This window comes from Triturus cristatus, chromosome 1_1 (assembly GCF_964204655.1).
Source record: "Triturus cristatus chromosome 1_1, aTriCri1.1, whole genome shotgun sequence".
NCBI lineage: Eukaryota > Metazoa > Chordata > Amphibia > Caudata > Salamandridae > Triturus > Triturus cristatus.
In genome coordinates this window covers 500489898-500515439 of record NC_140579.1, presented here as the reverse complement: position 1 = coordinate 500515439, position 25542 = coordinate 500489898, and the positions used below count along the sequence as shown (strand labels likewise).

Genomic DNA, 25542 nt, shown 5'->3' with positions numbered 1-25542 from the left:
TGGATTTGAGACAAAAGTATTGGCGTACGCCGACGACATTGCGGTCCTTACTCCCAATCCTGTTGAGGCGATCAAGGTAATTGGGGAGATTGCCGAGGCCTTTGGTTGTTTCTCTGGCTACGCCTTAAATTCTGGGAAAACAATAGTAGTATGTACAGACAACCTTGTGTTTATCGACTCTAGGAGAGAAACTTCTGCAGTCTACCTTGGAGTTCGAATATGTGCCAAGGTAGATGAAATTAGTAAAATTAATTTTATACCTTTGATCAAAAACATTGAGAATGACTTAAGGAGGGTTAACGGGCTGCACCTATCTATTATTGGGAGGGGCAACTATTTAAAAATGACTATATTGCCGAAAATACTATATCTGTTTCGTGCTATACCACTGGCAGTTGACGATAACTTATTGAAGATACTGGAAACAACTTTCTCTAAGTTCATATGGCAATACGGGAAGATTAGAAGAAGCCTAAAATATCTAACACTGCCGCAGGAAAGGGGAGGCCTAGCAGTCCCTAATATCATGAAGTATTATTGGTCAGCCCTTTTACTCCAGATGACCACTCTCTTATCGGTAAACAACAATAAGGAATCAGCACAGGGCCCAAATATACCTACAATTTATGAGCTCTCGCTGGGGAAGGAAGCCTCCGGGTTGTTAGTGAGACAACTGGAACCCAGTTATTTTAAAAAGGTGCGGTTCAAAGTAATTTATGGCTCATGGAAAGTCTGGAAGCAGGTCTCTAAGGCTATGGGTATCCCAAGATTCTCTAGATACACCCCTCTATGGCATTCATCATTGCTGCCCCACCTGGCAAACGATGATATGGGGAAAAGGTGGGAAAAAAATGGGAAACGCACAATAGGTGACTTCTGTGGGGGGATCCAAGAGGTCCAAGAGGCTCAATTCCCTAGAATACAGCGGGTCTTTGGTATCCTTGATAATCAATATTTTAAATTTCTCCAGATTAAGAACGTCCTTATCACACGGAAGCCAAAGATTCAATTGGAGGAGATTCCGCTATTAGAAACAGCAACCAGGGAAATGAATAGAATTAGGGATTTTTATAAAATACTCATGGATAAAAGCCCTGATGACCTGGAAAAAACTGAAGCATCTTGGGCAGCTAATATTAGTAACCCCGATGTGGATATCTACATGAGCCTTTCCTTAACAGCTGAAATTTTTCTAACATCAAACTTAAAAGCTCAAATATATAAAACGATATTTAACCTATATTTTACCCCTGCTAAACTATTTCAATGGGGATGAGGGCTGACGACAAATGTCCTAGATGTGGGGCTGGACCCGCCACTCTGTTACACATGTTTTATGGCTGCGACAAACTGGCCCTACTTAAAGAAGGTTTGTCGGGTTTCTGGGAATCATTGTTCGGTTTGAGACCAGATCTAACTCCGACTTTGCAGATTCTTGGCCATGACAGTACGCTGGGTCTTAACACCGAACAAAAATATGGTATGTTCCTTGGGGCAGCGGTCTACAGGTTATTACTGGCCACAAGATGGAAAGACCAGGACTCACCAACCTTACATATGTGGCTTGCTAGGCTCTTTGGGATATATAAACAAGAGATGTCTATATATGCCTGCAGAGGCAGACAAGCAAGAATTAGGGGTAGGAAGATCTGGGCGTATGTCGCCAATTGGAGTAGTGATGCGAGGATGAATTAGTTGTCCCCCTGTATGTATCATTATAAGTTTTCCTCTTTAAACTGTCATCTCCTTGGTGTAATGTATCCGTATGTATTTGCATTTAACTTTCCTGGATATGCTCTTAATAAAAATATTTAAAAAAAAAAAAAAGGGGGGATGCAAGATTAAGTAAAGCATGTGAAATGTAAGCAGAAACAACATGGTTACCTTAACGATCTCTCACTCACTATTCAGAAATCAGCAAGTGGTTTTACCTGAAAAGTTAAGGACATGACTAGAGGGCCCTGAAGGGAACCGTTTCAATGTCCATTGCTTATATCCTTACAAAACGTAAGTAGTATGGTTTAAAAAGACCACATCCATAAACACAGAGCCATGGTACACATTTTGTTTTCCAATCCACCCATCAACCAGGTATTGCAGTACCTCCAGGAATGGTACACTTTCCCACCTGGGAACAACAATGCTGTTCAAAGAAAGACGAGAAAACAAAAGTAGCGCTTCACTGGCAAACTCTGTAAAGTGATGCTGATTTATTTGGATGTAAATAAAATCAATCTGGCCACTTTGCAACCACTCTGTCTTGCTTTATTTAGTTATGTATTTATTTTTCATATTTAAAACCTATTTTTCTCCATCCGGCTGCACTTTGGAATAGAAAAATGTCAGAAAAAGGGCATTTCTCGCAAGAGTGTTTTTCTTTTTTGGATCCATTTCAAAGGGAAGCGACTAAATGAAAGAATGAAAGATAGGTTGTGAACCGTTTCTTCAAGTCACGGTTTTCAGTGAGTGAGGAGCAAGACAGAAAGAGAGGGAATAATAGGAAGAGAGGTGGGGACAACTGCCAGCACAAAAAAGAAGAGGACATTGCCCGAGTCCTATTCCTCCTCTGCCCGTCCACGAAAGCAAGCCGAGTCTTATCTAAATGCCTTTGTCCTCCCACACAATAGTGCTGCCTGGGGCGGACCGCCCCCACCCCACCGCCCCAGCCTAGCTACGCCACTGGGTGGCACTTACCAGCTGCAGAGGAAGACAAGCGTGCACCTGGCGCTGCAAAACCCCATGGGCAGTGATGAAAATGGCGGGGCCTGGAGCCACGTCACGTGAGTGACGTTTCGAACGTCGTCTGGACGCCCACGTCGTAGCTTAATTGGACAATAATCTTGGCCGGCGGCCGGGTAAGGTTCGACAGACAGTAATATTATTTAGCATTTTGGTGTCATGGACTCCGTGACACCAAAATGCAAAATAATATTACTGTCTGTCGAACCTTACCCGGCCGCCGGCCAAGATTATTGTCGACACGGACCACGGTGTCACCCCATGCGATGGTGTCACCCGGTGCGGTCCGCACCCCCCGCACCCCTCTAGTGACGCCACTGGGCAGCTTGCGGTGGGGTTGCCACAGATACGGTGCTGCAGGTCTGCTTAGTTGGGGAGAGTGTTTTCCCCTTCTTTTCCTGGCGGGGCAGGTTAAGGCAGGTTGCTTGGTTTTGAAGGTGCTAGAGCCATGAGTTCTCTCTGATGGCTGAACCGGCATGCATTCTGGAACAGGGCTCTGTGTCGCATGGGAAGTTAAGAGAGCATGCTAGCAGGAGGGGCGGGGTTTGCCGCTGCTATGGCGGCCCAGCACTAATGCTTTCCTCCCTTCACCACCCTGGACGGGGCCACCACATAAGGGTTGCTGGTGCTTACTGTGAACGCAGCCGCATGCTGGTTTGGTCTCGTCAACTTTGTCGGCTTCACCCGTGCCCTCTGCTGGTGCTCTCGTGCTGGTTGGATATGCGTGGGGCGGGGTCACTCTCTGGTGCCGCAGTACTCCCTCATTGCTTCTCTTCCCGGCCACACATATTTGCAGGGTCATGCCTTACACGCATGCGAGTGTAGGTTTCATCTCTCACCGGGGCACGACAGACAGGCAGCCGGTGTGCACGTGGGGTCGGAGCCGCTCGTCGCCACAGTGGTGTTTTGGGCCCTAGGCCCACATGCTAGGTAAAAGAACCACACAGAGACTGTAGTGCTATACTGGAACTGGCAACGAGCACGTGCACCCGGGCCCTTTTATTAACAGGCTCACGTCACTCGTGACGCCTGTGAGGGATGCATGTGGGGGTGCAAGAGTGCCCACTCCCATGGGGGAGTGGCTACTAACTCTGTGCCTGTCGAGACACTAGAATGTGTCTTGCAGGACAAAACAATCATGTTGGTGGTACAACACTGTAAAGCATACAATAACTCTCCACTCAGAAATATAGGACGACCAGCTTTGAGCACACTACAGATCGCGGTTCCTACAGGGAGGAGGAGATGCGGTCAGGATGTGTGAGTGAGGGGGCGGGAGTATTAGAGCAAAGTTCCCTGCCCTGAGCAGCTGGCTTCAACCTACAGAGACAACCCCGAATAAATGATCCACCAAGAAAGAAGCTGCTAGGGAATGAGGATAATAGCCTGGAGAGGAGGGGCAGCAGCGGTTCTTAACCTATGGTCTGTAGAGTCCTGGGGGTCCGTCAGGTCTACTCAGGGAATATTTAGAAAATTGAATATTATTAGCAGAATAATAATGTACATATAAATAAAGAAGCAAAATGTTAAATTGAATATTTTAAATGTTCTGTTTAAAATGAGAGGCTTAAATTAAGTTGCTTGATTCGTTGGAGCAGCACAAGTACAGCACACAGAATATAGTATGTATCATGGGTAGCCTCAATTGACGTGCTGACAAAAAGAGAGCATGCAGTAGGGGCAAAAAAGAGACAGTCTACTATTTTGTGTCAGCATTTAGAATTTAAAACTGAATTTAGAAAATCTCCAACCCTTCCATTACAATTTCAATAGTTCTATATTTGTGAACTGAATACAATATTCATAATTTCTCTATTTGTTTGATGTATACTTGTATCTGTATTTTTGTGTATTGTTTTGAGGTTAAAATCATAGACATTGCTCAGCTAGGGCCCCTACCTTCCAGTAATGACTCAGTGGGGATCCCTAGATTCTGGTAATGATTCTATGATCGAAATGGAGGTCCACAGAAGTCAAAGGTTAAGAACCTAATTTATACTACGAATAAATGGAGACCCTCAGTTTTCTTCCAAACAACTTTTCACCTGTATTTGAGCAAAACTGAGGGTAGGGGCTGTCAAGAACCGCACCTGACAAATATAGTATTCTTTTAAATAAAAAACACGAGTGCAAAGAACCAAGGAGCACTTCCCTTTATACTCCTCACTAAGGACAAAAGTCCTACAAACTAAACAAATCACAAAGGTTCTGCACTACACAACATAGTTATATTGGAATGTTCAAAACAGTGAGCACATGAAGAGAAATCCAAAGTCCGCACGTTCGTCTTTTTTTTGGTGCAAAAAGCTGGTCTTTATTGAGTTTTCATTAAAATCTCATGGAATCATAGCCGACGCGTTTCGTCTCTAATAGAGACGTCTTCAGGGCTCATTCATGTAATGATGCCATTTTCAGAAATTGCAGCACAGTCATATGGATCTCAGTTTCCAGTGAAGAAATTCTTCAATGTAATTTATGTGCTCATTCATGTAATAATAACGTTTCCAAAAATTGCAGCACAATCATGTGGATCTCAGTATCCAGTAAAGAGATTCTTCAATGTAATTTATGTCCATTTCAGCGGCATGGTAACCTACAGCATATTTCAACAGCGATGTCGCGGCCACTGCGCGGTGAGGAGAGCGACCCTTGACCCTGTTCCAGGCAGGTCGCTCCCCACGCCGCACAGCACCACCTGTTGTGCCCGTGTCCCTGAGCTCGCTGCTGCCGCTACTGCCATGGATTCGAGGCCCTCCTCCACCCACATGCTACCACCTGCGCCTCATCCCTGGTGGCCTAGTGGTAGGCCGTAGGTATCTGTGTACTCGCTTTGCCCCTTTTTTCTTGTCTGCCCTGCTGTGATTTTGCATTCGGTTGTTGTATTGTAATCTGTTGTATTCCTCCTTTATTCCTTTTGTATTGTTATTGTGCCCTTCTGTTAATTCTGCCCGCTCTGCTCTCCTGGTTCCCGCCGCTGCGTCCCCTGTGGCCCGCCACCCCGGCTCGCCCATTCATCCCGCTCCCGCCTCCCAGCTGCTCCTCCCTCCCACCTCCCCTTCTTATGGCAGCCGATGCGCGGTGAGGAGAGCAACCCTTGACCCTGTTCCAGGCAGGTCGCTCCCCACGCTGCACAGCACCACCTGTTGTGCCCGTGTCCCTGAGCTCGCTGCTGCTGCTACTGCCGTGAGTTCGAGCCCCTCCTCCACACGCAGGCAACCACCTGCACCTCATCCCTGGTGGCCTAGTGGTAGGCCGTAGGTATCTGTGTGCTCGCTCTGCCCCTTTTCTTCTTGTCTGCCCTGCTGTGATTTTGCATTCGGTTGTTGTATTGTAATCTGTTTTATTCCTCCTTTATTCCTTTTTTATTGTTATTGTGCCCTTCTGTTAATTCCGCCCGCTCTGCTTTCCTGGTTCCCGCCGCTGCGCTCCCTGTGGCCCCTCCCCCCGCTCGCCCATTTGTCCTGCTCCCGCCTCCCAGCTGCTCCTCCCTCCCACCTCCCCTTCTTATGGCGGCCGCTGTGCGGCCGCGCAGTGGACGCGCGCAGCAGGCGGGCCACTGGCGCATGACAGCGCACCTAAGGCAAGCCCATCTGTGCCTGTCCGCGCCTGGTCCGCGCCCAGCGCCAGACCCCCTGACCCCGCGAGCACCATGACACCCGACGCCGCTATGACGCCAGCACCCTCCACGCCCTCACCTTCGGCCGATCACACACCTGCTTCCGGGCATCCCCGAAGCGTACCCAAGGACCCTTCTCCTGCCAGAACTGCAGCTACACCAGCCTCCAAACAACCACCAAGTCCACCGAGGTAGGACGTAGCAACCTCCGATGCATTCTACTCAACACCCTCTCTGCCCGCAAACACGCCATCGAACTCTGGGATCTACTCAACTCCTCCTCCCCAGACGTCGCCTTCCTGACGGAGACCTGGATGAACCCCTCCTCGTCACCCGACATCGCCATAGCCATCCCTGACGGCTACAATATAACCCGTAGGGACCGCACCAACGGAACAGGAGGAGGAATCACCATCGTCCACAGAAACACCCTCAGAATATCGACCTGCACCGACGACACCCTCAGCGCCGCCGACCTGCACTTCCAGATCCACACCGACCCCAACACCACCCTCAGAGGAACCCTCATGTTACAGACCCCCCGGCCCCCGGCTGCAGTTCAGCGACTCCATCGCCGACTTCCTCAGCACGCACGCCCTTGCATCCACGGACTACATCCTCCTCGGAGACCTGAACTTCCACCTCGAGAACACCAATGACAGCAACTCCACCACCCTGCATGACAACCTCGGACTCAAACAGCTCGTCACGTCTTAAAGATGTAGCTGGGTTTTCCAATCCTTCTTCGTCAATGAACTAGGATCTTTTACATTGTTCGGGTCAACATGTATCAATAGCATCAGTTCTAAATTTCCAGTTTCCAACTCCCCGCTGCAAGTTGCAACCATGTCTTAAAGATGTAGCTGGGTTTTCCAATCCTCCCCTGATGTTCACTCTCACTCTTGGTCTCTCCCTTCCCTGGATCTTATTGGTCGTCTACTCTTTGTTCTGCTGGACCTCCTCCCGACCCCCCCTCCCCAGGATCGTGAAGTGTTGGGCTCCCAGCTAGCGACTGTATCCTTGGTGAACAAACTTAGTAGGCAGGGGGGCGGTGAACAGGGAACCGTCTTCTCAGTGAAACTCGCCACTGTTCTTGTGACTTCATCCCAATAACTATGCAGTGTTCGACATGTCCAAATCATGTGCGGCATTTCTGCTCTGAGTTCCTCAATTTGCGGGCACGCCGCATCCTGTGCAAGTATTTGTTAATGCGCCCAGTGGTGAGATATGCTCTGTGTGGGACATAGAAATGAATTAGTTGGAAGTCGGCATGTCTTGCTACCTTGGGCTTCCTGGCTAGGGTGTTCTCCTACTCCTTGTTGTCTATGGGGGTCCCTTAGTCGGCTGTCCAGCGGTCCATCTATGCAGTCAGTGGTTATAGAGTATCGTCTCCTATCGCTTTGCGGAGGTATGTAACCGCCTTCATTTTACCTCCCTCTGTGCCAATATACCTGCAAGTATTGTGGTGTTTGGGTTCTGAGGCGCCTGTCATTCAATGGCGTTGTAGGGCCGTCAACGCTCTATGAAGTAAAAAATGGCCATGGGAAAGGTCACACCCTTCTCTGAAATCCTCAAATAGAAGAAGCTCCCCCTCCTTATAAAGGTCCCCTTTCCTAGTCGCTCCTGGTTGTATTCATTCCCCAATGCCCCTCCACTGTCTCCTGTGTCGCAGGATATGTAACACTGTCATAGGGAGTTCTGGTGAATAAGACCCGGCTTTGCGTTTTTTGGAGACATCTCCTCCAGCAAGGCCGCACTACCTGAAGCTCACCAGTGCACTCATTCGGAAACCCACCCATTTTCAGTAGTATCCCTAAGAGCACATCTAGTTCTGGCACAAATGGTCCAATCTCACGCTCCTGTGTTCGTCGCCCCGCTAGCCATTGTGTGAACCACTGTAGCTGTCACGCAAAATAATACGATTCAAAGTCGGGAACCGCGAGCCCCCCTTCACACGTTGGGCGCTTCAGCGTCCCCAATGCGACCAGCTTGCAGCCACTGCCCCAGATAAAGGACACTATGAGAGGGTCCATCTCAGCGAACCGTGTTCTTGGTATCCATATAGGCGGCGTTGTGAAGAAGCACAGCAGCTGTTGGAGTTCCACCATTTCTTGCACCGCCACTGACAAAGGGAGATTTTTCCAGAAGTCCACACTAGCTTTCAGAGATCTTATAGCGGTCCCTATATTCCCTTCCTGCAAGTCAGGTTGGGAGTGATCGATCTTACTCCTAAGTATCCCAGGTAGCGAGGCTCCCATTGGAGATAGCCCAACCCTTTGGGTGGGCCTCTAGCCTCTGTCAGTGGAAAGAGCCTAGACTTTTGCCAGTTGACTTTGAGCCCTGACAGCGCCCTGAATTCGTCCATCAGACCTCTTGCCCCCTCCAGTTCTCCCTTCACATTGCCCAGGAACATTAATAAGTTGTCAGCGTATAGTGCTATACAATGGTGATTTCTCCCTAGTTGTATACCCTGGTATCTGTTGCCTGTCCAAGCAAGATTGGCCAGTGCTCCATGGCCAGGGCGAACAGCAAGGGAGATAGGGGGCACTCTTGTGTGTCCCCTCTCCCAACACTATACTGCTACAAGATTGTTCGACCCGTTCTGACTTTGGCCAGAAGGTCTGTATACAGCAGCTTGACCCACTTCAAGAAACCTCATCCTAACTGCATACGTTCCATGACCACTTATAAGAACCCCCAATCCAGGCTATCAACAGCCTTCTCTATATCAGTCGCAAAGACGGCCCCCTCTCGCCCATGTGCCTCCATTATGGACAGGAGGCGCTGTAAACTGAACGCTGTGTTACGGCCAAGGATGAAACCTGCTTGATCCGGGTGTCTGAGGGCGATCATAAATGGTAGGAGTCTCACTACTAATATTCTACTCAGTATTTTAAAATCCAGATTAAGCATGAATAAGGGCAAGTAGGCTTTACAGTCTGATGGTGATTTACCTGGTTTGAGAAGGGGAGCCACTAGTGCCTCCCGTGTGGTCTGGGGAAGGGAGCGCTGTGCTTAGGGGCTAGTTCCTCTATGTAAGTGACATATAACTCAACAGGGAGCCCGTCCGTTCCTGGGGTTTTACCCCTGGCCAGTCCCTTGATGGCAGCTCTAACCTCTTGTAGGTTGATGGTCGGTTGATGGTAGGTTGATGGTCGGTCAGATTCCTCCACCTTCGCCACCAGACTGCGTCAGACCCCTATAGACGTCGCCGTGCACCGACCCCTAATTACCGCCTTAAAGGATTCCCACTCTAACAGTCTGGACGCGGCTGTGTCGGCATTGTCTATGAAGTATTGTATTATATGTTCTCTAATATCTTACATGAATACCTTGTCTTTCATTGCTTCAGGTTTGAGCTGCCAAGTAGGTATTGTCTGGCGGGGGGGTCACCCACCACAGCTGCAGAAGGACCCGGGTGTGGTCTGACACATTGCGTGTCAGGTATTCCACGTCTTGGGTCAGGGCATGGACGTCCGGTGAGCATAAAAAACTGTCCAGTCTTACATGTAGATCGTGCACATGCAAGAAATAGGAGTAATCGCGTATCGTTGGGTGCAGACTTCTCTGTGCTTCTATTAACCCACGTCTGTTCTGCCAGTCTGTGAAGGCTTGCGCTATGCGGTGCACAGTCGTGTCTCTAAGCAGGGGATGCGATCGGTCCATCAAAGGGTCAGCTACTCAATAAAAGTCTCCTCCCAGGATTGTAGAATGAATTATGTAGGGCGCCACGGTACCCGACAGATTGGACAGAAAAGCACCCTGATCAATGTTGGGCCCAAAGACATAAATTATCACCACATCTTGGATGTCTAGTCTACCTGTGAGCACCACATAATGACCCTCCGGGTCTACCAAATCCTGTGTGTGTTGGAAGGGAACCCCAGCCCTGATCAGGTCAACACCCCTCTGGCAAACTCTGAGTAAGAGGTGTAGTATGCCTGAACCCGCCACCTGCGTTTTAGGGCAGCCATCCCTGTAGCCAGTCGGTGTGTTTCTTGCAGAAGAGCAATATGGACCCCTCGCCTGTTCAAGTGGGTGAATATTTTATAGCATTTGGGCATAGTATGCATCCCCTAATGTTCCATGTGAGAATCTTATATGTCGTGAAGTTAGCCATTGGTGTGAGTCAGATAGGGCCTGGCATGTCCCCTTCCACATCCCAACGCCCACACCCCAGGACAAGTGAGTGGTCCCCCCTCCTCCAAACTTGTGCAAACTGTGCAACAAAGAAATACTCGTGGAGGTCCATGCAAGTCTTTTATGCGGAGGGTACGCTAATGCCCCCAAGTCCTTCTGGGTTTCCCCCCAGCCCTTATAAGGGAACTATTGCAGGTTGAAACATCCATCACTTGTAGCTACCCACTTATAAATGATTAAAACAGGACCTGATATTACAGAAAGAATCGTTCTTCCATTGTGGATGGGGATTCTCAGATAGGTTACCCTCGATACACCACTATCTTGGAAAGGACAGACTATGAGGCTTATTCACACCTCATTCCTGAAATTCATGGCATCAGTCATTTGAAGAAGGAGCCCACGTTTGTCAACCTTTGTTTTTCACATTATAATCCACTGCCCCCCTGCTCTCATGATGTCCCACACAACTTGTGGAACATCCCTTTTTGTGATAGTGAGCACAGAAATCTCTGTGGGATCTGTGTGGCAGACATCACTGGCCATGTCATGAGTGATGTAGTATGGGAGGTCATAAGCAGTACATTGTGGGGGGCGTAAATTATAGTTAGCTCAGGTACCTATAACTACTTAATTTCTATGGTTTTGTGCATGTATAATCTGAGCTATAACTTCCCTGTAACCTTTGTTATTTTTAGTGAATTTCTAAGGTTTTTCAAATTCTATTTTCACAGTATTATGTCCCTGTAATGTTTCGTTTTTGGAGTTCATTTCTAGGTTTATTTTAGTACTATGTATAATACAATTTATTTGGCTTTTTAATTCAGTAATATTTTTTTTCAAACTAAATATACTTTATATAAGTTTTAAAAGGTAAAAATCAGATATGTATTTAATGTAAAACATAGAATGTTTTTGTAAATGTATTTGAGCAAGGTTTTTAAAAATTCTTTATGGTAACGTTACATCTCAGCACGTCTGAAAACATAGTACTCTGGTTATTAATTACAATCATGTGATTGAAAGGAATCAACGAATTGTGCTTCACATTCTCCCCAAATTTCTAAAATTATTTAAAATATGTACATCCCTCTCCATTCATTAATGACCTCAGTGTGAACATATTTCTAAGTATATATATGGCACCCTATATCTGTTTTTCAAGAAAGTTATGAGTTTTATGAGTTTTGCGTATTTACGGACTGGATTTGCGAATTCACTTGATGACACACCAAAACCTTGCCTTTTGAATGGCTACATTAGGACCCTACCCACGTATATGTAAAACCACACCAAAAACAGTTATTTCTCCAGTGAACTCTGAGGATTCAGAAGCAGTGGTGCTCTGTATTTTGTTCACTTTAATGAATAATTTGATAGATTGGCTGAAGCGTTATTGTCTGTCCAGGGTGAACATCCACAACCTGTTGAGGATGGGGAGCAAGATTTACAATACCTTCAAGGAAAAAGAAGGTTGCTGCTAAATATGTACAGTGCAGTATTTGCTGCAAGCAGTTATTCAGGGGCATTGCAAATAATTCACATCGGACAAGTTCCAAGTGGAAACACTTAAAAACAATTTATGAAAGGGACTACAACCGGATGATGCGTGAGAAAGTATTTACGGAGGGTCACCTCAACAGCACCCTTCGGAGAGCCATCATCAGCTGCAGTCAGTACTATACCAGTTTCCTGTGAAGAATTAAGTGAGATGGTTACTTACTGTGCGAAATGCCACCTACTTGTCACTGTAAAAATATCTTCTGTGGGTGCATTCTTGGATAGAGTGAAGAAGCATCACTGTTAGTTTTTTTTTGCTTCGAGTTTACACTTTGAACAATGAAGCTCATTGCTTCTTTGCATTTCCTTACCATACCATTTTACCACCCTGTTTACTTTTTGTTGGAAAAAAAAACAATAAAAAAATAAATAACTGTTAAAAATAACTTCCGCAAAAAAATGTTTTTTTATATCACTTGAAAGAGTGCATGCTCTTTTATATTTAGGTATTATCAGTACACAATAAAAACATAGGGCCTTTTTAGAGCCACCATTTTACCCAACCACTGGTTCATCTTCTTTTTAAATCCTGTTTTGGAAATTTGTATTCGACTCCGTGGATTCACAAACCAAAAGCACACATTGAATACCAAGCAGCACATTTAGGATTCACTGCATGGGTTGTATTACTGCGTGTGTGGATCTGTGAGTGGGTGTGTGAGTGCCTGTGTGGGTCTGTGAGTAGGTGTGAGTGTCTGTGGATCTGTGAGTGGGTGTGTGTGTGACTTAGAGTGGGTCTGTGGGTACCTGTGTGGATCTGAAAGTCGGTGTGTGACCACCTATATGGGCCTGTGAGTGCCTGCATAGGTGTGAGTGAGTGTGAAAGTGCCTGTGAAAGTCTGGAAGTGGGTGTGTAAGTGGATGCATGGGTTTCTGAGTAGCTATAGCAGTACCTGCATAGGTTTGTGAGTTGGTGTGTGAGTACCTGCATGGATCTATGAGTGGGTCTCTGAGTGCCAGTATGGGTCTGTGAGTGGATTTGTTAGTACCTGCGTGGATATGTAAGGGGATGTATGAGTGCCTGCATGGCTGTTTCAATGGGCCTGTTACTGCCTGTGTGATTCTATGAGTGGGTGTGAGAGTGAAACGAAAACACAAAGAGATAATGGATGGATCGATGGAAACCTTTCAGACACTCACCCCCAGTCACAGATCTGGGTTGAATCCATCATCGTTTAGCTCACTTCGCCACCCCAGTTCAGACCAAGGCATATGCAAATCAGTCTTGACCATGTTCCTTATGGGAGCAGTCCAGCCGAACTGTCAACCCAGGTCTTCCCTGGACCGGAAACAAGCATCATGGGACCGGTTTCAAAGTAACACCCCTCATCAGCCAGGCTAGCTTCTGTGAGTGGGTGTGAGCGAGTCTGAGTGAGTGTGTGTAAGTGTCTGGGTGTATAAGTGTCTGAGTCTGTGTATAAGTGTCTGAGTCTGTGAATGGGTGTGTGAGTGGTTTTACAGGTCTGTGAGTGGGTGTGTGAGTACATATGTGGGTATATGAGCGAGTCTGTGAGTGCCTGCAAAGGTCTGTGAGTGGGTCGGAGTACCTATCTTGGTGTACGAATAGGTCTGTGAGTGCCTGCATGCATTTGAGTGGGTGTGTGAGTGGTTGTGTCAGTGGGTATGCGAGTGAATGTGAAAGTCTGTCAGGGAGTGTGTGAATGGTTGTGTGGGTCTATAAGTGGGTGTGAGTGGGATTCTGAGTACCTGCATGGATCTATGAGTACCTGCATGGGTCTGTGACTGCCTGGGTGGGTTTATGAGTGGATGTGAGACTACCTGTGTGGGTGTGGGAGTGGCTGTGTGGGTCTGAGTAGGTGTTTGAGCGCCTGCATGGGTCTGTGAGCGTGTCTATGAGTGGCTGCATGGCTCTGTGAGTGGGTGTGTAACTACCTGTGTGGGACTCTGAGTGTGAAAGTGCCAGCATCTATCTGTGAGTGGATGTGTGTGTCTGTGAATGTGTGCGTGAGTGTCTGTAGGTCTGAGTGTGTCTGTGAGTATCTGTGAGATATGTGTGTCTGAGTGGGTCTGCGAGTGGGATTGTGAGTGTGTGGGTCTATAAGTGGGTGTGTGAGTGTCTGTGTGGGTCTGAATGGGTGTGTGAGTGGCTATGTGGGTCTGTGAGTGAGTTTGAGTGCCTGCATGGATCTGTGAGAGGGTATATGACTGCCTGCGTAGGTCTGTGAGTGGGTGTGTGACTACCTGTGTGGGTCTGTAAATGGGTGTGAGAGTACCTGTGTGAATGTCTGTAAGTGGGTACATAAGTGTCTGTGGGTGTTTTTATAATAGTAAACGTGTTGCTGCTACACCAGCATGGCGGTACAAAAGGGGGTGGTGATAGACGGAGCATCAGAACCAATCAAACACTCACACCCAGTCAACAGATCTGGGTTTGATCCATCACCGTTCTTTAGCCCACTCTGCCACCCCAGTTCAGACATGGCCAAATGCAAATCAGTCTGACCCTGTGCCTCATGGGAACAGTCCAGCCCGAACTGCCAAGCCATGCCTTCCCTGGACCGGAAACAAGCTTCCTAGGACCGGTTTCTGGCATTTCAGCCGTCTTCAGCCAGGCTTGCTTGAATCCAGTGGCAAAGTGAGCAAGGGACTCACGTCTGAGCATACCCTGCCAACTTATGGCGAACAAAGCGGTACAAAAGGGGGTGGTGATAGACGGAGCATCAGAACCAATCAAACACTCACACCCAGTCAACAGATCTGGGTTTGATCCATCACCGTTCTTTAGCCCACTCTGCCACCCCAGTTCAGACATGGCCATATGCAAATCAGTCTGACCCTGTGCCTCATGGGAACAGTCCAGCCCGAACTGCCAAGCCATGCCTTCCCTGGACTGGAAACAAGCTTCCTAGGACCGGTTTCTGGCATTTCAGCCGTCTTCAGCCAGGCTTGCTTGAATCCAGTGGCAAAGTGAGCAAGGGACTCACGTCTGAGCATACCCTGCCAACTTATGGCGAACAAAGCGGTACAAAAGGGGGTGGTGATAGACGGAGCATCAGAACCAATCAAACACTCACACCCAGTCAACAGATCTGGGTTTGATCCATCACCGTTCTTTAGCCCACTCTGCCACCCCAGTTCAGACATGGCCATATGCAAATCAGTCTGACCCTGTGCCTCATGGGAACAGTCCAGCCCGAACTGCCAAGCCATGCCTTCCCTGGACCGGAAACAAGCTTCCTAGGACCGGTTTCTGGCATTTCAGCCGTCTTCAGCCAGGCTTGCTTGAATCCAGTGGCAAAGTGAGCAAGGGACTCACGTCTGAGCATACCCTGCCAACTTATGGCGAACAAAGCGGTACAAAAGGGGGTGGTGATAGACGGAGCATCAGAACCAATCAAACACTCACACCCAGTCAACAGATCTGGGTTTGATCCATCACCGTTCTTTAGCCCACTCTGCCACCCCAGTTCAGACACCAGCATGGGCAGCATGGGCAGACACTACACCCTCATGAACAGCTATGATTAATTCAAGCCTGCGGTCTTGGTTGGGAACAGCCATTCTCCTAATTACCATGCCAAGAGAATCTAGATTTCATTAAAGACACAGAGGCTGATACTATGCATTAATCTTTTAATGCCAACTTCACACAGCCACTTTTAAGTATGACATCACAGTGTAGATTGTTCTAGAACATAATACAGACAAGCTATAAAAGGCATGCAATCTGCCTCTTTTAAATGCGAATAAGGTTCTTGTCATGTATTTGGAAGGTTTTGCAAAACATATGGTAAGACAGGAATCCTTGGTTAAGAAACAACAGACCTGGAAATAGAAGATCCTTGGTGAACCGACAGCAAACTAGGGTCCAGAAATTCAAATAAATTGAATAGTAGGCCGGGTACTCATTGCTTGGTGTCTTCCAGGCGATTGTATGAGAGACTTCTGGATTTTTGAGAGTTATCTGAAATAAAAGACAGATATTAGATCCAACATTTACAAGTAAAGTTTTCATATTGAGGAATGCAAGTAACAAGGCTTGAAATTTTATTAAAGCATACGTATTGTACTGTAAAACAATATTAATAAAGTATTACATTTTATATTGTCTCCATACTTGATGTACATATACTCTACATGTGTATTCTTTTTGTGCAGGGTTGGGAGGGTGGGATAATGTTAGCCTCCGTGTCTTTAATGAAATCTAGATTCTCTTGGCATGGTAACTAGGAGAATCGCTATTTCATTACAAGACCGGAGACTACCATTATGCATGTCAGTAGCTCTGCAGAACATCGAACATGTTTTCTGTTGGCTTACAGTAATGCTTCACAAATGTAGAGGAGTTTGACCAATCGGCAGCTCTTAGGATGTCTTCTAGTCTGCCACCTATCCAAAGGGATTGGCTAGCCATAGCGCCCCTCATGGAATGTGCTTAGAATCTCTTAAGGTTGATGCCTGCTAAGGGCATGGATTCTTTTACCCAACAAGCTATCGTAGCGCAAGTCACTGCTTTGAAAGGATTAACAACTAAAATGAGAAGTTGATTAACGCTGTCTGGACGATGTTGATTCATTCTATATTCGTATTCTTTTATACAGTCTACCACACACAGTTTTTTGCATAGATCAAATTTAGAGTAAAAGATGGAGTCAGACATAGATTTAGTTTTTTGAACAATTTCAAACTTCCCTCCAAAGGCATCGTAAAATCTGTTGCTTACCTCTAAAGCTTTTACAACAGACACTCGTCTGCATGAGATAAGGCATAGTAGTGAGGCTAGTTTCAAAGAAAGCATATTTTTGCTTAGGAATCTATTATTTGGCCAATAATTGAATAGATTTAAGACCAAATTGACATCCCAGAGAGATTCCTCAAGCACTGAGGAAGACACTACTCGTCTCTCCTTCTTCGTACCAACAGATATTCCGGTTTGACGGATGTACCCGCCCGTCCCCTGGTTATGTCCTGGCTAGAGTTAGCCTTTTCTGGTATATTACCCAAACCCTTGAGCGCCGGGTTGGAATTATCACCGGCCATACGAACCTGTATCTATTGACTTAACACAGCCCTGAAGAGTCACGGGTTCACTGCCCGCTTGACGAAAAACGTGTCGGCTGGTTGTTTCTTTGATGTCATCCTTCCCGAAAGGAAGGTCCAATACATTTCGTTTTGAAAAAAACCACTAAATTGTGTCTACCTTGTCTCATTCGCAACAAATTCCTTTTCGCTTTTGATGTCAGACATTTATATGTACCTACCGTAACGAGTGCACAGGACTTTTGTTGTATTTACTAAGTGGGCCCTTGCCACCTCCTTCAGAGGTTATTGGGGTCTCCTCTGACCTTGTAGCACCGTATCATTGTTGTTGCTTATTAATAGAACCCACCGCTACCAGGTTAGGCGCCATTCTTCCTGTATACGTGAAAACCCTACACAGGACCCTCAGTACCCAGAGAGATTCATATTTAGGTCGAGGAGGTCTTCTCAATCTAATACTTTTAAGGATTCTGCATATCATCACGTTTTTGCCAATGCTTCTGCCATTTATTAAACTGTGACCAGCTGAGACTGCTGATCTATAGCAGTTCAGAGTTCTGTAGCTGAGGGCATTGTCAAACTGTTTTACTAGAAAGTTGGATACTTGGACTATAGGTGCCGCCACGGGATCCAGGTCCCTTTCCAGGCACCAACAATACAATGTTTTAAAAATTGCATTGTACCTCTTGTGGGTTCCAGGAGCCCAGGATTCCCTGAGGAGTTCCTAGGCTCTTTCCGAATGTCCTGACATCTCTTTAGATTTTCTGATATCTTCCAGGCAAGAAGGTTCAAACTCCCTGTCGAGATCAGAGGGTGTTCCTCGCCATCTGTTCTTGTTAGGAGTCCTTCTTTTGCGGGAAGGAAAAAGGGTATGTTGTATGCCAATTCCAATATAGTTGGAAACCATGCTTGAGATGGCCAAAAGGGAGTTATTAAGAGTAGGGAGCAAGCTTCCTGTCTAACTTTGTGGAGGACTCTCTGGATCATGGCAAAGGGGTGAAAGGTGTATGCATAACAACTTTTCCAGGGTTGTAGGAAGGCATTCACGGCTAGAGCACTGGGGTCTGGCATCCAGCTGAACATTTTTCTAGTTCCAAGGGGAGTCTGCTTGCAAACAGGTCTATTTTCAATGGACCCATAGAAGGTTTAGTTTTTTGAAGATTGAAACATTCAGCTTCCAATCGCTGTAGTCCTTCAGAAACCTGGAGTTCCAGTCGGCTGAGACATTGGCTTCCTCTGGTAAGTATTCTGCTTTGAGCGAGAGTTTGTGTTCTAAGCAAAACATCCAAAGTCTCTTGACCAGGTCTGATAGATCCGTAGATTTGGTGCCACCTAGACGGTTTATATACGTTACTGCTGAAACATTGTCCATTTTCAGCAGAACTGATCTGCCCTGTAAACAATGTTTGAAACTCATCAAGGCATAAAGTCCCGCGGTTAATTCTAGGAAGTTTATGTGGTGGGCTCTCTCCATGTGGGACCACAGTCCCCCGTATTCTCATCGGTTTTGAGAATGTAATCTGGAGATGATCCAAAGATTGAACGTCTGTTCCATGTGCATCTAGGTTTTCCAGCCACCAACTCAATTCCGATTCCAAGGTGATTTTGTCCCCATACCACAGGCCTGCTCGAAGAGCTCTTGCTTTTATTCTTTGAAGAGCATGGTCGTGGAGGGAACCCAGGAATATGGGCTGGATGGAGGAGGATAGAAGACCTAGAATCCTGGCAAGTTCTCTCAGGGTTAATAGGTGTTGTTTCAGAACAAAGTGTATCTCTGCGGATTTTGGCCACCTTTTCATTGGTAAAATAGATTTTACTGTATCTATTGAGAAACCCAGAAACTCTTATGTTTTTCAAGGGTGTTAGAATAGACTTTTCTTTGTTTTATGATAAAACCTAGGTTCTCCAGGAGCGATATTGTTTCCTCCAAGTCTTTGAGAATTTGCATCTGACGCTGCGACATTATGAGAATGTTGTCCAGATAATAAGTCGTATTCCTCCCTCTCTAAGGAAAGAGAAGACTGCTCTTATCGCTTTTGTAAAGCACCAAAGGGCTAATGCTAGGCCAAAGGGGAGTGCCTAAAAGTGCAAAAGATTTTGCCATAAAAATTGGTGGCAACATTGACATTCTTGGGCCATTGGAATAGTGAAATAGGCATGTTTAAGGTCCAGTTTTACTAACCAGTCTTCCTCCAGTAAGATGTCTCTTTGGAGGTGGATATCCTCTGAATTGTCTGTAGACAAGGAACACTTTTAAGTCACTGAGATTTATAACCGGTCTCCAGCCTTTGTCTTTCTTTTTTATCAGGAAGAGTGTGCTTATAAATACCTTGTGGTTCAATAGTATTTCTATTATGGCGCCTTTTTTAAACATAGAGGAAATCTCCTCTTCTATTACCCTCTATTTGTCCAGAGGTAGACTTAGTTCTAGTTGGTTGTAGGAAGTCTATCTTGAACACTTGGACAGTTTCTAGGACCCAGGGGTCCTTGGTGATTTATTGGCAGGTTTGGGAAAAGAATTTGAGGTGTCCACCCACTTTTACCTGAGAAGAATTGTAAAGAAGAATATTGGTACTCACTGGTAAAGGTGCTTGAGATCTGTGCGCGTCCCCATGGGTCTCTTTAATGGGAGCCTCGGCCACATTATGGGTACAAGGGTGGTGGTGTTCCTTGCTGGAGGCCTCTGCCAAAGCCCCTTGCTCTGAAATTAGGCCTGTATGAAGCTTGGTCAGGAGAAAGGCCATGTCTTCCAGCCCGTCCAAAAACATTTTGGTGGCACCCTTCGCATGTTTGACTGGGCCTTGTCCACAGCAGTAAAAGTAGCAACATATTTACTGAGCGACTTTATCATGCCGTCTCCGAATAGGATTGTTACACAAAGAGAGTGGGCCTGAACCTTATTATTTCAGTGAACGTATTTTAATTCACGTTTGGACAAACACATTGCTTTCTGTTTGAACTGGTATTTTATTCATACCTTTCACTTGAATTTGGAGAAGTGTGGCTCAATGGTTAGAGCGGCAGACCCTGATGCAGAGGTCTGGCCCGGGACCAGGGTTCAATTCCCGCCTCGTCGGCTCTTGGATTCAATTTCCCCGGACCTGATAATTCTCGCCTCGGTGCCTATTCTAATCATGGGTCCCACTGTGCAACTCTGGGCAATTGCTTGCTTAATCTCCACAACGGCCCCCACAGCGCTAGGATGCCTGGCTAGACCTTGGGGGTGCCCAGGAGTGAACATCTCACAGGAAAACCAGGAAGGGTTCCACAGTGTTATGAATACAGCGCTACGAGACCTCTGGGTAGGAGTGCGCTATATAAGTACAAATACATTTACATTTTGTTGAATAGACAAAAACACAAAAAACACAAAAAGTCTACATTAAACAATCCATATGTGCATTATCAATTAACAAACATTAAATGACGACAATTTGCTTAATTAAATACAATTAAAAAAATACATACATAAACATACAAACATCCAATATTTAGGTATTCTTGTGCTAACTTTAGCAATGAACTCGAAGTGCTGATCCTTAACTATCTCAAAGAGCTTCTGCGTCAGGTATCAAAAAGAAAGGGGGGAAAACACAGGGAACATTTTTATGTCTAATACAGGGAACTTTCCTCAATACACAGACAAAATTTCAATTCATCATTCCTCTGCGTTACTATCGTGTGCCAACACGTTTGCGAATCCCGGGCATTAAGTACAGGAACTCTCGTTAGGGCTCTTGAATTTAACAGCAGTGGTGTTTTTCTTATGAAGGGGGATCCTCTTTTCTACTTGTGCACTTGTATGGTGACCTTTTCTTGTGCTATAGCTGTGTCGTTTCTGTTGTTTTCCGTCTCTATTTGTATTACAGGAACCGTTCTGAATTCAGAGTGAGTTCCTTTAGCAGGCGCTTCTATATCTGGCTAAGAGATCCAACAATGGTTTTATTTAAACGCTCTAAGTGCGTTTGCACGGCCCCGTCTTCTTTTCATTTACTGCCGGCTTTCATTAAAATTGTTCGCGTTTCTCATCTTTCATGATTTTGCTCCTATCACTTTCAGTCAAGCTTGCAACTCGAATAGGAGGCCTTTGGGGTTCTCTGAAGATTCTTGGGTAGCTAAGTCACCCAGCTTGGGATTTATATTTGATAGAAAAACTCTACATTGTTCTGAAATTACATTTGCGTTAGAGTTACCTAGCAAGATCAGCATTCATTGGCGCCAACCCTTAAGGAGAGGGACGTGTACAGGGTGGTGGTTTAAGTGGCATTCTTCAGCCATGTCGATGATCCTAGCTAGTGGACCCAATACATTGAGTAGACTGTCTTTTCACATCTTTAAGTACCTCTCCATGCCCTTCTAGGGTCTCTGCCCATTTTAAATAGAAATGTTATGAGTTCTGGGTCAAGGTTAGGAATTAGGGAAACCGTATCTTGAAAGACCGGTCTAGAGCATTCGGATTGGAGGAGATTACTCAATTCCCTCTCTAGTGGATTTCTTAACCACTTTTTAATAAACTTGGCCATGTGGTCTTGAGGCCACCACTCCACCCTTCTAGGGTGTTTAATGTTGTTGGGTGAGACCATTTCTTGACCTTGAGGTTCCAGTATTAGGTCCTTAAATATGGAGGGGGCTTCCTCGTTAAGCAGTCCGTCAACATCTAGGTCTATCTAGTCTAGATTGAATATGTATTTATCTAGTAACTCCTCATTCTGGGAATTGGTTTCTTCCAGTGCATTTTCTTGAGTCTTTCTCAGACTAGTGCGGGTAACGGTGTCGTTATGTGCACTCACTGGGTTTGTGGCGAGTAGGGCACCCCTCATATTCGAGGTGCTTAGACCTCCTGGGCATTTTGAGGCACTAGGACCTATTGCAATGTCATTGGAGCAAACACCCTCGATGTGTTTGGTCTTTTTAAACCTCTTTCCCCTTTGTTTATGAGTCTCAGACTCCCCACCAGACACTGAGTTCAGGTCAGGTTCTTCCTCAGAGAGGGTAGCTCTTTTGTTGCTCATGAGCTGATGTATGGTCTTACGCACACAAGTGCGCATTTCTTGTTGGATTAATTTTTTTAATCAGATCCTCATTTAAATATGGGGGGTTTTCCGAGCTCTGGCTGTCTACATCTTACATCTTGAGCACTCTAAATTAATTTAATGTATATATTTTAAATAAAAAATAAGGGTCTTTACCTTATTTTCTATTGTTATACATTTTTCTTTATTTTTTGGGGGATAGAGTTCCTTAAATTATTCAAGGTACTGGGTAGTGCGAGAAAAGAAAAGGACAAACGGCTGACCAAGGCCAAGCACCTCAAATTCCAAAGTCCAATGAATAAATTAGTGGTGCAACCACTTCCTGCACCCACCATCCAAAGGTGCAATTACTGACAAATTGTTATAAAAGAAGGTGGAAGTTGCACTCGGTGTCAAGTTAATCAATTCAACCAGGTCTTATTCCAAAACAATGTTCATTTATTAGGTTCAATCTTTAAAACTGGCAGACAGCTAACGCGTTTCGTCCCCAAGGGAACTTAGTCAGGGCTCCAAAGTAACAATCAAGAAGTTTGAGATGATGATGTAATCATAAAGAAATTATAAGTAAGTCTTCTGAAAGGCACAATCAGCCAGGATTATATGTGTATCCAAAATCATAAGAGGGATCAAAGTATAAAGTCCTATAGTAATAAGCTGAAGCGTGAACATCCAAATGAGGAATTGAGGTCGGACAATCTCAAACAGAAAGTCGTGTAGACGTGCGGTATGATAACCGCCACTGGGTAGTGCCCCTGTTGTCTTACCTGCCAGACCTAATTAATAATTATTATTGACTTTCATATTTATATGGCTATAAAGGGCTAGTAGGCATTAAAATGGGCTCTTTTGCAAATTTCTAAGGTTGCCAGAAAGATGCTCAGCTGTTCGCTTGATGTAGTAACTGACAAAGTTGCTCAAGTGAATAGCTGAGTCTATGACAGCACGAAGCGGCCATTGCCAATGCCTTTTCTCAAAATGAAACCTCTGCCGATGTGCTCTTATGACGATACGTGTCAGGAGAAGCGGAGCCTGAGAATTGGAGCGGTCAATGCTCCTCGCTATGGGGTATGAGTTGCACCTTTCGGTAAATGGTGTTAGCGGCTAGGTAAGCCACGGTGATGGAGGGGGCGAGGTTGGCCGCCCTACCACGCACGCCGTGGCGGCAGTGAGAGCAGAGTGATCAGCTGTAACCAGGGCACCACCAATCACTAGAGTGCTGATTGCGACTGATCGTCAGATTGAAGAAAATAAAGGGGCGTGGGGGGCAACCACAAATTGGAAGCCTTGCCCTTTGCCCGCATTGAAGTAAAAGATTTAATGGTTATGAAACAATACAAAAATAAGATAGTAGAATCAATACCTATCTAAAAGAGTAAACATTAGGAGGATTATAGACAGATATCGTTCTTTTGATCATCTGTTAAAATAGCAATTAAATAGTTATGTGCTATGAAAGGTAATAAATAGTAAGGTTACTTATCTGTTTGGAGTCACATTTAAACGAGGTAGAGTTTACAGAATGCATGCCTATTATAGCTTGAGCGTATTATGTTCTAGAACAATCTACATTGTGATGTCATACTTTAAAGTGGCTGTGTGGAGTTGCATAATGGTATCCTCAGGTCTTGTAATGAATTCCCCAGATCACCCACCCCAGGGATGTTAGTGAAAGGAATATTTTGAGCACCTAAGTGAAAGGAATATTTTGCTGGATATTTCTAGGTTAAGGGGACCCGTGGCCCGAAGCACTGATTGCAGCTGTATTATCTTCATCCACCCTCGTGCGAGGACGAATATTGGCAGCTACAGTTGCAGTCTTAATTGCAGATTTGGCAGCTTTATCTGCCAATAAGTTCCCTACAACATGTTACCCAACACGCAGGTGACCCAATGTGTGTATCACATGAGACTGTGGCAAACTCTCTTTAAGTTGTGACACCTTTCCCCAAAGCAGTTTATGCTTTGTAGTATTAACCTTTGAGTCTCTGAATCCAATCAGGCGCCAGTAGTATACATTTTCATTAAAAGACTGGCCACAGTAATACGAATCACACACTATGAGTGTGAGGAATTCAGGATCCGTATTCTTTAGTGCCACAATCAATGCTAGTTCAGCCAGTTGTGCAGTGCAATCCCTGAGGGACTGCCTAAAATAATTATAAGAATGGAATTTTCAATCCAACATGAAACAGTGTACTGCAGCACATAGCGCTGAGTATTGGTGCTTAGTGCCTACAGCAGGTTGGACTGAGCCATCAGTATATTTGTGTTTGTATTGATCAAGAGGCAAAATTTTACTGGCAAGGGGTATTCATGTTCATATTGGATATATTCATGAGTTTATAAAGTAGGGTCAAAAACACAGTCCACGTCAGTAGTCGTTAGGGAAGTAGCTAAATTTATCCATCTAGGATGTAAGGCTTTTGCTTTAGGAATGCTGGCCTTTGCAATAGCCTCTAAGGCTGGGACTGGAGTAACAACAATTATGCACCTTTCTTGAGCCAGTGGTCTTTCCTTGATGACAGCCATCTGTACTGCAGATAGTATTTTTTCAGGGGATGTATTTCAGCATTAGAATAGGAATGTGATTTATATATAATCAGCAATGTCACCCTCATTGAATGTGACATATATGAAGCCAATGGCATCAGCAATTATATGGATGACCAAATTTGTTTTGACGACGTGTGTGTAAGTGTCTTGATGCAAGCATGTCAGTATGTAGTGATCTAAATATTTGTGTATGTTCTGATGCGTACTGGAGAAATCAGGGCAAATTAAATCGTGTCAAGGTTTTATCCGTTGTGCAAAATCTGGTAAGTATGTTCTGCCAAAAGTGAAGAATCTTATCAAGGATTGCAATTTGTTATGGTGTTCCGTGGTTGTAAAAGAGCACATTTCTCTAGGAAATGTGATGTCAGGCTCTTGCCCTTATTCGATAACTCGTATCCTAAAAATAAGACATTGAGAAAAGCAATTTTGGTTTTTCTGAAATTGAATTTCTAGAGTGTTCAGCAAATCCCCATACAATGCAATGTACTCTGGCTAAGTGTGTGTTTAGATCATCAACTGTTAGATATATATCATCAACATAGGACAATGCTTCTTGGTCAATATCATGTAGGATGGACATTACTCTGGCAGCAAACAGTCCAGGACTATTTGTATACCCCAGAGGGGGGTCGGCAAAAGCGAAAATGAAAGTTGAGCGCAGAGAATGCTTTCAGATCTCTGCTTTCAAGTGCTATGTTTTGGCAGAAAAAAAATTATTGGTAATAGCCAAGGTTGTATTGTATTTTTTTTAAGGACAATGTTATTCATTAAAGCCGTACTGTGTGAGTTTTGAATTGCAAATGTGTGTGTATGACTATTTAAATGTCTTTACTCTAAGACTGTACTGTAGGAATGATCTGCTTCAGCTACTGGAAATAAGGGATTATTCATAGGAGAAAC

General features: G+C 45.3%; 1 long non-coding RNA gene across 1 annotated transcript in view; it reads right to left on the bottom strand.

Annotated features, from left to right (window-relative positions):
- LOC146870477 (uncharacterized) overlaps positions 1–25542 on the bottom strand; it is a 236730-nt gene that overhangs the window by 125561 nt on the left and 85627 nt on the right. The window contains exon 2 of the long non-coding RNA XR_014959399.1: positions 15842–15980. This is a non-coding gene — a long non-coding RNA (uncharacterized LOC146870477). The remainder of the gene's footprint in view (positions 1–15841; positions 15981–25542) is intronic.